Below are 11,367 nucleotides of genomic sequence, written 5' to 3' on the forward strand. Positions count from 1 at the left end.
TTTGTTTGGCTTTGTATGTTAACTCTTTTCAACCACCAGGTTCCAGATGCCATAAGGATGCTGGTCAGGCTTCCTTGGACTGAAGACCCCACCAATATGTCCTGGAGCTCAGCTTCCCCAGAGACCCACCCTACTAGGGAAAGAGAGAGGCAGACTGGGAGTATGGACCGACCAGTCAACGCCCATGTTCAGCAGAGAAGCAATTACAGAAGCCAGACCTTCTACCTTCTGCAACCCACAATGACCCTGGGTCCATGCTCCCAGAGGGATAGAGAATGGGAAAGCTATCAGGGGAGGGGGTGGGAAATGGAGATTGGAAATGGAGATTGGGAGGGGGTGGGAAATGGAATTGTGTGGAATTGTACCCCTCCTACCCTATGGTTTTGTTAATTAATCCTTTCTTAAATAAAAAAATTAAATTAAATTAAAAAATAAAAAAGAAATAAGTGTGACTTCCTAATGCTAAATTAAAAATAATAATGCTACAGGCTTGGGGGTGGAAGTAGAACAGTGGGCTAAGTGCACATGACACTGAGTGCAAGGACTGGCACAGGGATTTCAGTTCGAGCCCCCAGTTTCCCACTGCAGGTGGGTTGCTTTGTAAGCCATGAAGCAAGTCTGCAGGTGTCTCTCTCTCCCTCTTCTCTCTATCTTTCCTTCTTTTCTCGATTTCTCTCTGTCTTATCCAACAATGACAGCAATAATAATAACAACAACGATAAACAATAAGGGTAATAAAAATAAAACAAATAATGTTACAGGCTTAACCAATTATAAGGATAAATATATGTCTGGAAAACGGTCAGCTAATATAATTAGGGCAAATAAAAACAGCATAAAGGGGACTAGGCAGTAGTGCAGCAGGTTAAGCGCACATGGTACAAAGTGCAAGGACTGGCATAAGAATCTCAGCTCCCCACCTGCAGGGGCGTCAATTTGTAAGTGGTGAAGCAGGTCTGTAGGTGTCTTTCTCTCCTCCTCTCTGTTGTCTCCTCCTCTCTCGATTTCTTTCTATCCTATCCAACAACAACAGCTATAACAACAATAGCAACCACAACAAGGGCAACAACAACAGCAAATGGGAAAAATAGCCTCCAGGAGCAGTGGATTATTAGCACTGAGCCCCAGCAATAACCCGGAAAGAAAAGAAAAAAAACACTTTTTTTTTTTTTTGCTATGGTCTCTGCCAGATTTTCATCACTAGGGCTATTTTCAGACAGAAATGGAGAAACACAGATACAGAAGGCCAGAGAATCCAAGATAACACAGTACTTAATCTCCATTCGTGGGGATATATAGCAAAACCAGTCTCCTGTGATGGGAATTGGGGTTGGGGTAGGGGGTGGGGCAATAGCATAATAGTTCTTCTTCTAGCATTTGCCCTTCTTCCATAGCCAGTCAACAGCGTCAGGTTGAGCTGCTTGTTGCTGGCTTTGAAAGTGACTGGGATCCATGTGGATTTAGTTGGCTAGGAAGGATCGTCAGTTTCCCCAATGAATGGGTACTCACGGGATGCACCACGGGAAGGTCAATCCAATGCACCCAAAGCATAATGGTTATACAAAGAGACTCTCATGCCTGAGGTTCTGAAGTCCTAGGTTTCAATCCTCACAGCAACATAAGCCAAAACTGATAAGTGCTAAGTCCTTTGGCTAAAAAAATAGTAATATATAAAAATAATAGTAATATATAAAATAAAATCTGTCTCCTAGATACTGCATACCTGTTTTGCCATGTTTGAATCTAGCCTAGTTTCCAGAGTTGTCATTGGGATTCAGTGACTGTACAATGACTCCATCACTCCCAAGGGCTATTATTTATTTTATTTGATAGGAGAGAGACAATTAAAGAGAAGGGAAGAGTGAGAAAGAGAGACGCCTGTGGTAATATTTTGCCTCCTGTGACGCTTTCCCATGTAGATAAGGAATGGAGCTTTGAACTCCACTTCTTGTTCATGGTAACCTGTATGCTCAGCGAGATGAACCAGCATGCATCCCTTAAATTAATTTTTTATAATGAATTTTTGAGCTAGACAAAAGTTCATCAACTCCGGAATACCAACCTTTCCTTAAAACATGCATCATTTGTTCTTTCAATTGATGTACTTGCTTTATGAATTAGATACTAGTGGTCTGCAAAGTTTTAAGATTTTACGGGTATATATTCATATCCACCCCCAAAGTCCTGCGCTCTCCTGCTCACTCTGATAATCACCATGGTTCTCATAAAGCATAAAGGATAGTTTGGCAAGTATATCTGTTTAAATTTGCTTGGGGAAATGTTCATTTTAAAGACAGTGTCACAAGTTTACAATTTCAAGTCTCCCCACACTAGGTGTCATCACAGCACGTTCTCCACCAAGTGATCTTGCTCTGCCATAGAACCCTAGGCCCACACAACTCTTTCATTCTTCTTCTGCCTCTATCTTCCATAGCCCTTGTATCTGTTGTAATAGTTCATTTATACTTATAGTTTCCCTGTGTATTTTCTCTCTGTTTCTTAAATTCAATGTGTGATTGAGATCATCTAGCATTTGGTTTTTCTCCTTCCAGGCTACATACTGAAAAGGATTCCTTTGAGTCCTTTCATCATCTTTAAACTATTCACACACAAATCTCAAATCTAGTCAAGGAAGTCATTTCATTAATTTTTTTGGTTTTCAGAAGATGTGAAGAAAAAGAATCTCAGTTGAATTTTCTGGGTTATTGCTCCCAAGTAGTAACAGGATTTGAGAATTTGGGAAGTATGAGATGAATTACTTACACTTGCCCAGAGAAACAGAACAGTTATTTTTTTTGAAAATTATATAACATATTTACTTATGGTAATCTGACCCTGTGCATCCAAGTAAACTAAAAGTATGTAAAGCAGGAAAGTCCTACAGTGAAGAACACCTCACATGTCTTCTGTTAACAAATTTTTATATTTGTGGGTAAATGGGGACAGAAATCTTCTCACCTTGAGAACCTATCAAATATTTATAATTTAAATCCGTAATGACAAACTATAGACAATGCAAAATATTACTTAGGAGAGTAAGCACTGTCACCTGAATCTTGAATATCAAAGACATAACTCTCAGTTATTAAGTGTTCTCAAGATAACATTCTATGTAAGGAAAAGATTTTGAAAGTAAAAATAAAATCAACATATTTCCATAGTGTGTCCAGTATGAGGTTCTCCTTAAGCCTTACGGATTCTTCAATTTAATAAAATTCTTAGTTTAGAATATTATTTATATTAACTATGCATTTATGTGATTATCATCAATGACATATTAGAGCTTTATTATTGAAATGTACTACTTTATTACATTTTTATTGCAACAATGTTGACTTTGATATCATTTTCTCTTCCTTTGGAAAGAGGCTAGGGAGGTGCCTTAGAGTGGAGAGGGTAAGCTTTTTGTGTGGTGTGTGCAGACCTGTATTTGACTCCTGGGGGTGAGTAATCTCCAGTGGTGTTCTGCATATGCTCTTTCCATTTCTCTCTAAAAATAAATGTCTTAAATAATTTTAAAAATCAGCCTTGGGGGGGTAGAATTTCAACTATCACAAATAGACTGATGTAAGCATTTACATAGTTTTACTGAGAGATATTATTTTTTCAGTCAAGCAAAAAAAATTTAAAAGCTCTGAATGTCATATTTACATATATCCTTGAAAATTTGTATTAGCAAACAAAGAGGGGAATCAATGTTTACATTAAAAGGTCTGCCTGCTCCACACAAAGATTAAATATGTCCACCAAAATTTATGTATTATATACTGGTTTATGTATAATAAAATTTATATCACAGTTTAATCAATATATTACCTAATATGTTTTTTCAAGAATGAGTCACATTCTCTTTTGAGAATAACTTCATTGTGGTCTCAAAAATATATCCCAAAAAATGAAACCAAAATCAGATAACTTTTCAATACTCAGACACTGAAATCATACCTGTTGATTACTGGCATTAAAATGTCTGCTCTTCCAGAAGCTTTTAAACAATGATTCTTCAGCTTAACATTTGTGTCATCTCAAACTATTTCACCACGAAAGTCCCAACAACATGTACAGCTTTGATTCAAAAGGAATTTTCTGTTTGTATTTTCTCTGTGTAATTTTGTTTTTATGACTACTTTATTGTCAATTTTAGTGACTCTGCATTGTCATAATATAATGAAAATTTTACTTGAAGATTTGGATGCTCCCAAATATCTTCTCATTCTACTGTTTCACCTTTTGAAATTGATCTCATCCGTTATAATATCATTAATGCCAAATTCATCATTTCAAGCCAGTGGCTTGACATTTACAAACAACTTGACTTATAATAACATTGTAAAATAATGCAGTATTTAAAAGGAGGAAATCTGGAATCAAACACATTTGTTCTGGCCCAGTTATGTAGTTTCTCTGAGAAATGATTTCCTCTATTTTGCATATGTGTATTTGCGATAGTTCTGTCTCCTGGATTTATGTTGGATTAAATTACATAGTAAAAGCTAAAGAGCTTGGAGGAATGCTTTAATATGAAAAAGTTAAAATAAACTAAGTATTTTTATCATTTACTATAAATAGAAATAAATCATACATTTTATGTAAGAGAAATGACTCCAAAAGTATCTTTGGCTTTCAGCATAATTCAGAGCTAAAAATATCACCTGAACAATAAAGCTCAACCCTAGACACATTTATACTCAAACATAAAAATAATAATTTTTTTTCCTAAAACATTAAAACATTCTATATTTATTTTTGAATGCTTCTTAATGAGCTTTCATTTTGAGAGTCCTGAAAATGAATCTTTAAAGTACTTAGGCTCGTCTGATTCCTAACCTGATATGAATGCTTAAATTTGATAGTCTCTTGAAGTTACGAGGCCAATATATTTAAAAGAAAAGTCTAGGGGCATAAGAAATATCTTACTTGTGGCTGGACAATAGCACATCCTATTGGGGAGAGGAGAGGAGAGAAGAGAATGCAATAGCTTACCATAGTAGATACCTAAATTTGCATACCTGAGGCTTCATAGGTTTCAAGATCAATTCCTACCAACACCATATGGAAGAGTTTAATCATGGACTGTTCTCTTATCTCTCACTTTCATGAAATTTTGATAATTTATTAGTTTTTAAAAAGCAAAAAGAGGGAGTCAGGCTGTAGAGCAGAGGGTTAAGCACAGGTGGCACAAAGCACAAGGACTGGCATAAGGATCCCGGTTTGAGCCCCGGCTCCCCACCTGCAAGGGAGTCGCTTCACAGGCGGTGAAACAGGTCTGCAGGTGTCTCTTTCTCTCCTCCTCTCTGTCTTCCCCTCCGCTCTCCGTTTCTCTCTGTCCTATCCAACAACGACAACAACAATAATAACTACAACAATAAAGCAACAAGGGCAACAAAGGGAATAAATAAATTAAATAAATATTTAAAAAAAAAGCAAAAAGAAAGTTTTATATAACTCAACATCTCAATAGCTGAAGCTTGTATTAAAATGTATTTTTTCTTTTTATTCCCACTATAGTGTTATCCCTGGAGCTTGATGCCTTCGGAACTGCATTGCTCCTGGTGACTATTATTTTTGATAATGGGTGAAAGGTAAGAGAGGTAGAGAATAGGAGGAAGAGGGAGAATAGGGGTAAGTGCAGGAGGAAGAGGAGGAGGAGAAGGAGGAGGAGAAGGTGGAAAAGAGAGAAGGAGGAGGAGAGAGAAGAAAGATCTGCAACAATGCTCCACTGTTCATGTGTTCCCCAACAAAATTTCATAGAAAGTTAAAGTCCAATCACAAAGAAGATAATCAATCAATCAGTAAATTAGATGGCATCAAAGGTTTGGTGTGTTTTCAGAAAACTGAGAAATTTTATACATGTATCAGCAGCTCTATTTACTGTAAGCCATGTATCCACCAATATAAAATGGGTATATATAGAGAAGAGAAGATAATAAAAGAAAGTGAAATTCCAGTGCCAGGGTATGGAACATCCAATAAAGCTTACATGTGACAATGTACCAGAACCCCTATTTAAGGCCCTGGTCCCCACCCTGAAACAGTGCTTCAGGTATCTCTATCTACCTTTTATTTTTCAATTTATCTCAGCCTCAATCCAAAATTAACGAATAAGTAAACAAGAAGAGAGTCAATGCCCATTAAAATATTTTAACCACTGATTGATCTTCTGTAATAACAGATGATCATCATACTACAACCTCTATTAGGATGTGTCCATTTATGTGTTTTCAGATCAATTTACTAGTAGATTACTAAATCAAATAGCCACTAAGAGCTCTAAGTCAAAATAGAAAAAACATCTTTGTTTAATTAGTTTAAAAACTACTTATCCCTTTTTCTATACTAAGTACTACCCTGCAATGCTACTTAGTTTGAAGCACAATTATTATTTACTTAGTTCTATAAACTGAATCTATGCTGAGCATTGGTTAAACCCTTCTTGAAAGCTGAAATGAGATATGTACTAAGAATTTGCTAAAGCCTCCTTAAATAAAATACAAACATGGTTTTTCATTAAGAACATTTGTGATCTGGTAATGTTTTGCCATGCTTTCACTTTTTTTCTTCTAAGAAAAAATAGGTTATAACTCTAGAGACTGTAGTTTTAGACTAGCTAAATGTGCCTCTAGATACCCAAGCTAATATTAAATTCTAAAAGTTTGGAGACATTAAACCTGCTTTGCAAATCAATGTATTTACCTTTCCCAATTCACCAACACTTGTTTGTAATAACAATATAACTTCTCTCTAAATGAGAAGGCTCTCTGGGTCTATGGATGATATGAATATACACAGTGTTATTAAGTTAATTGCATTTGAAATAGCTAATATTTTTTCTATATTTGCTAAAATAATTGTTTGCCCTTCGTATATCTGGCATAATTTCTGCTCATTCCAATAATTCCTTTAAGTTTTTAAATAATATTCTCTTGCTTTTGGGGTAGAGGAATCATGGATATAATATTCCATGTAGCAAAATGTTAATTTTGTTGTAGCTACAAGCAGGATAATTTTGATTGTGAAAAGAGCAAGTAAACTAGATTTGGCAGAAATTAGAGTAGTCCCGATTCAGCAGTAACCTTACACAAAATCTAGATTACGTGGTAATCAAATCAGACAAACTAGGTTTGGGCATAATTAGATCAGCATAATTAAATTCTCCATCTCTTAGGGAACATCAAAATGCACATACGTAGAATTCACTATTTTTCCCTTTGTCTCAGGTTATAGCAATGAAAATCTAAACCCAGGAAGAATTCAGAAGGGTCTGCCACTTAACGACAGGGGTTCTTATCCAAAGATAGTTCTCAAAATTAACTTTGCTAAAAAAAAAAACTCATTGTAGCAATAAATAAATAAAGCTGTAAAAGTCCCATGTTTCAATCATGATATTACAAATGAAAGTCTAATATGTGAAGAGACTGTATCATGGGACAAAGTTTCTGTAAGCAAACCCAGAAACCACAACTATTTATCTGATATCAGCTTATCATTAGAGGATGTTATGATTTATCCAAGCAACTGAACTTTTTTTTTTTTTTTGCCTCCAGGGTTATTGCTGGGGCTCAGTGCCTGCACCATGAATTCACTGCTCCTGGAGGCCATTTTTTCCCTTTTGTTGCCCTTGTGGTTATTATTGTTGTTGTTGATGTCGTTCATTGTTGGATAGGACAGAGAGAAATGGAGAGAGGAGGGGAAGACAGAGAGGGGGAGAGAAAGATAGACACCTGCAGACCTGCTTCACCGCCTCTGAAGCAACTCCCCTGCAGGTGGGGAGACAGGGGCTGAACCTGGATCTTTACTCAGGTCCTTGATTTTTGATCTTTGCGCCACATGGCTTAACCCACAGCTACCTCCAGACCCCTGCAACTGAACATTTTGAACGTATGAACTTCAAAGCTCAAAATATTAGCAGTAGTGGGGAGAGGGTGGGCCCACCTACATTCAAAGCATAGAAAGAACCTCTACATCACTACAGCATGAATTACAGACAAAATTGGTAAATTGCTTTAAAAGTGTTAAATAAAATGAATGCTTTTAAAGTGAATGTTATTTTTGTCTTAAAATATTATCTCACCTTGGCGCCGGGTGGTGGCGCACCTGGTTGAGTGCACATGTTACAATGCCCAAGGACCTGGGTTCAAGCCTCCAGTCCCCACCTGCAGAGGGAAATCTTCAGAAGTGGTGAAGCAGTGCTGCAGGTGTCTCTCTGTCTCTCACCCTCTCCATCCCTCCCTTACCTCTCGATTTCTGGCTATATCTATCCAATCAATAAATAAAAGATAATAAAATATATATATTATCTCACCTCATCCTTATCTCCAGAATCAGTATCAAAATACCTTAATCACCATGAAATAAAATAGCTGAACTTCCAAAAAAAGTTACAAGGTATAATTTCATAACCATACATGTTCATGTGTGTCACCACACCCTCTGCCACCAAGGTCTGTGCTTCACTTCTCCATAGACTTGTGAGTACTAAGACCAAAACATAGTTGAGCTAACACTGTTGATGCAAATGTATTTGTTTTAGTTTTCTGTATTCCAAATTTGAACAATAACATCCTATAGCTGTCTTTTCCAAGTTTAGTTATTTCACTTTGCATAGTCACTACCAGTTCAATCTATTTTGTCCCTAAAAGAGTCACCATCATCTTTTTATTTATTTTTTATTTTATTATTTATTTATTTATTTTTATTTAAGAAAGGATTAATTAACAAAACCATAGGGTAGGAGGGGTACAACTCCACACAATTCCCACCACCCAATCTCCATATCCCATCTCCTCCCCTGATAGCTTTCCCATTCTCCATCCCTCTGGGAGCATGGACCCAGGGTCATTGTGGGTTGCAGAAGGTAGCAGGTCTGGCTTCTGTAATTGCTTCCCCACTGAACATGGGCGTTGACTGGTAGGTCCATACTCCCAGTCTGCCTCTCTCTTTCCCTAGTAAGGTGGGTCTCTGGGGAAGCGGAGCTCCAGGACACATTGGTGGGGTCTTCAATCCAGGGAAGCCTGGCCAGCATCCTGATGGCATCTGGAACTTGGTGACTAAAAAGAGAGTTAACATATGAAGCCAAACAAATTGTTGAGCAATCATGGACCCAAAGCTTGGAATAGTGGAGAGGAAGTGTTAGGGAGGTATTCACTGCAAACTCTAGTGTACTTCTGCTTTCAGGTATATATTTTGCAGTAGTTTATAGATACGTGTGATACAAACTGAATCTTTTTAATATATAGGCTGTGTATTTGATATGCAGACTCTCTCAAAAGCCTAGACCAAGTAGATCAGAAGCATCCAATAACACAGCTATATACAAGATACTGGGTACTGTACAGCAAACCCTAACAAAAGGACTTTTCAGAGTTAACCCAATTACCAAATAATGTGATGATAACATTAACTATCGATTGTCTTTTGGAACCCTAAGACAGCAGGAACCTCACATCTCCAAAATAGAGCCTCTACTTCCCCCAGTCCTGGAACCATTGGATAGGGCTCACTTTCCCGTATGCCTCTCCCAATCCATATCAAATAATACTGCATCCGCCGATCACAACCTAACCAACGCAACGATTGCCACCTCAACATGCTTCACTTCAGACTGTGTCCAGAGACTTCACGTGTGGAATGACAACCCTTCAGCTTCATTACTCAGGTGAGACCTTTCCTTTCATAGTATACTCTAATTCCATCTCAGGTGGTTCACTTTCTAACAAAGTCCCCAAACCTAGATATACACCAGTTTCTGTGAGAGAGACAATCATCTTTATTATTATTATTATTATTATTTCAAAATGTGTTCCATTGAACAAATCTCCCATCCCTTGTTTGTTCAGCCATCTGCATTTTGGGCATTAGGTAGCTTTCAAATGTTGGCTATTGTAGATAGTTCGGCTCTGAATATAGGGATGTGTATGTCCTTTCAAATTAGAACTTTCCTATCTTCTGAATGTATGATTAGGTGGTGTTGCTGATTCATCAGGTATTTCTAAAAAGTGTCTCTTAAAAGCTAGGAGTCGGTATACCCTGTAAAGCACATACATAGTAATGTGTAAGGATATGGGTTCAAACTTCAGGTCCTCTTTCTCCACCCTCCTCTCCTCTATTCTTCTCTTTTCCTTTTCCCTCTATACTTCTGTCTGCCTCTATAAGAAAGAAAAAGAAAAAGGGAAATAATGACCTTCTTGAGTAGTGTAATTGTTGTGCAGCCAGAGTCTGAAATGAAATTACTTAGAAATCACATGTAAATGCTTAGGAAATGGTTTTTTAAAATACTATTTAGCAGAAGTAAGAAAAAAAACACATATACTTGTGTTGTATTAATTTGTATGATTTCTGTGTATATTTATGCATACATACCTAACAAAGAAACATACAGTTTTCATAAGCTTATATAATTAAAATTTAAAAATGCTTATCTGGATGGGTCAGGTGGTTGTGCACCCGGTTAAGCACACATAATGTGAAGCGCAGGGACCCTTTCAAGGATCCTGGTTTGAGTCTTTGGGCTCCCCACCTTCAGTGTGTGTGTTGTGGGTGGGGGAAGGGTCTCTTCAAAAGTGGTGAAGCAGGTCTGCAGGTGTCTTTCTCTCCCCCTCTCTGTCTTCCCTTCCTCTCTCAATTTCTCTCTGTCCTATCCAACAACAATGACAGCAACAGTGGGAAAATAATGGCCACCAGGAGCAGTGGATTCATAATGGAGGCAAAAAAATTATCTGGGCCATTCATAACACACCTGATATAGTACACACTTCACCAGATGTAAGAATCTGCATTTAAGACCCCAGTCCTCACCAATACATGGGAAGCTTAATGAACAGTGAAGCAGTTCTTCATTTGTCTTTCCTTTTCTTTCTTTCTTTCTTTCTTTCTTTCTTTCTTTCTTTCTTTCTTTCTTTCTTTCTTTCTCTCTCTCATGCTCTCCCTCCCACTCTCTACCCCCTCTCCTCTTTTGTTTCTCTTTGTCCCTATCAGTAAATACATTTAACTAAAATGTATACCATATGCATCTTGTTCAGGAGTTTCATTAAAATTAATTCTATGAAAACATAACAGATAATTCAACTACCTAATTTTTAACACATGTAAAAATGAAAGTCACATATTTTCTCCCAAACAAGTAGGACAATTATTAAGACACCACACCAATTTCCTCAAGCAAGAATTGGAAATTAAGTCACTTGGAATGGAAAAAAAAAAAAAAAAGCCTGTCAACTGCTTGTTGATACTATCAGTCTTTATCTTTGGTCATGACTTAGGAACTTTTTTTTCTATCACTATCAATATTTTATGGTCATGTCCTTTAAAGCTAATGATATATATATGTATATATATGTCATCACCATTATGAATATCTATAATATTGAG

The sequence above is a fragment of the Erinaceus europaeus genome, chromosome 5, assembly GCF_950295315.1.
Source record: "Erinaceus europaeus chromosome 5, mEriEur2.1, whole genome shotgun sequence".
NCBI lineage: Eukaryota > Metazoa > Chordata > Mammalia > Eulipotyphla > Erinaceidae > Erinaceus > Erinaceus europaeus.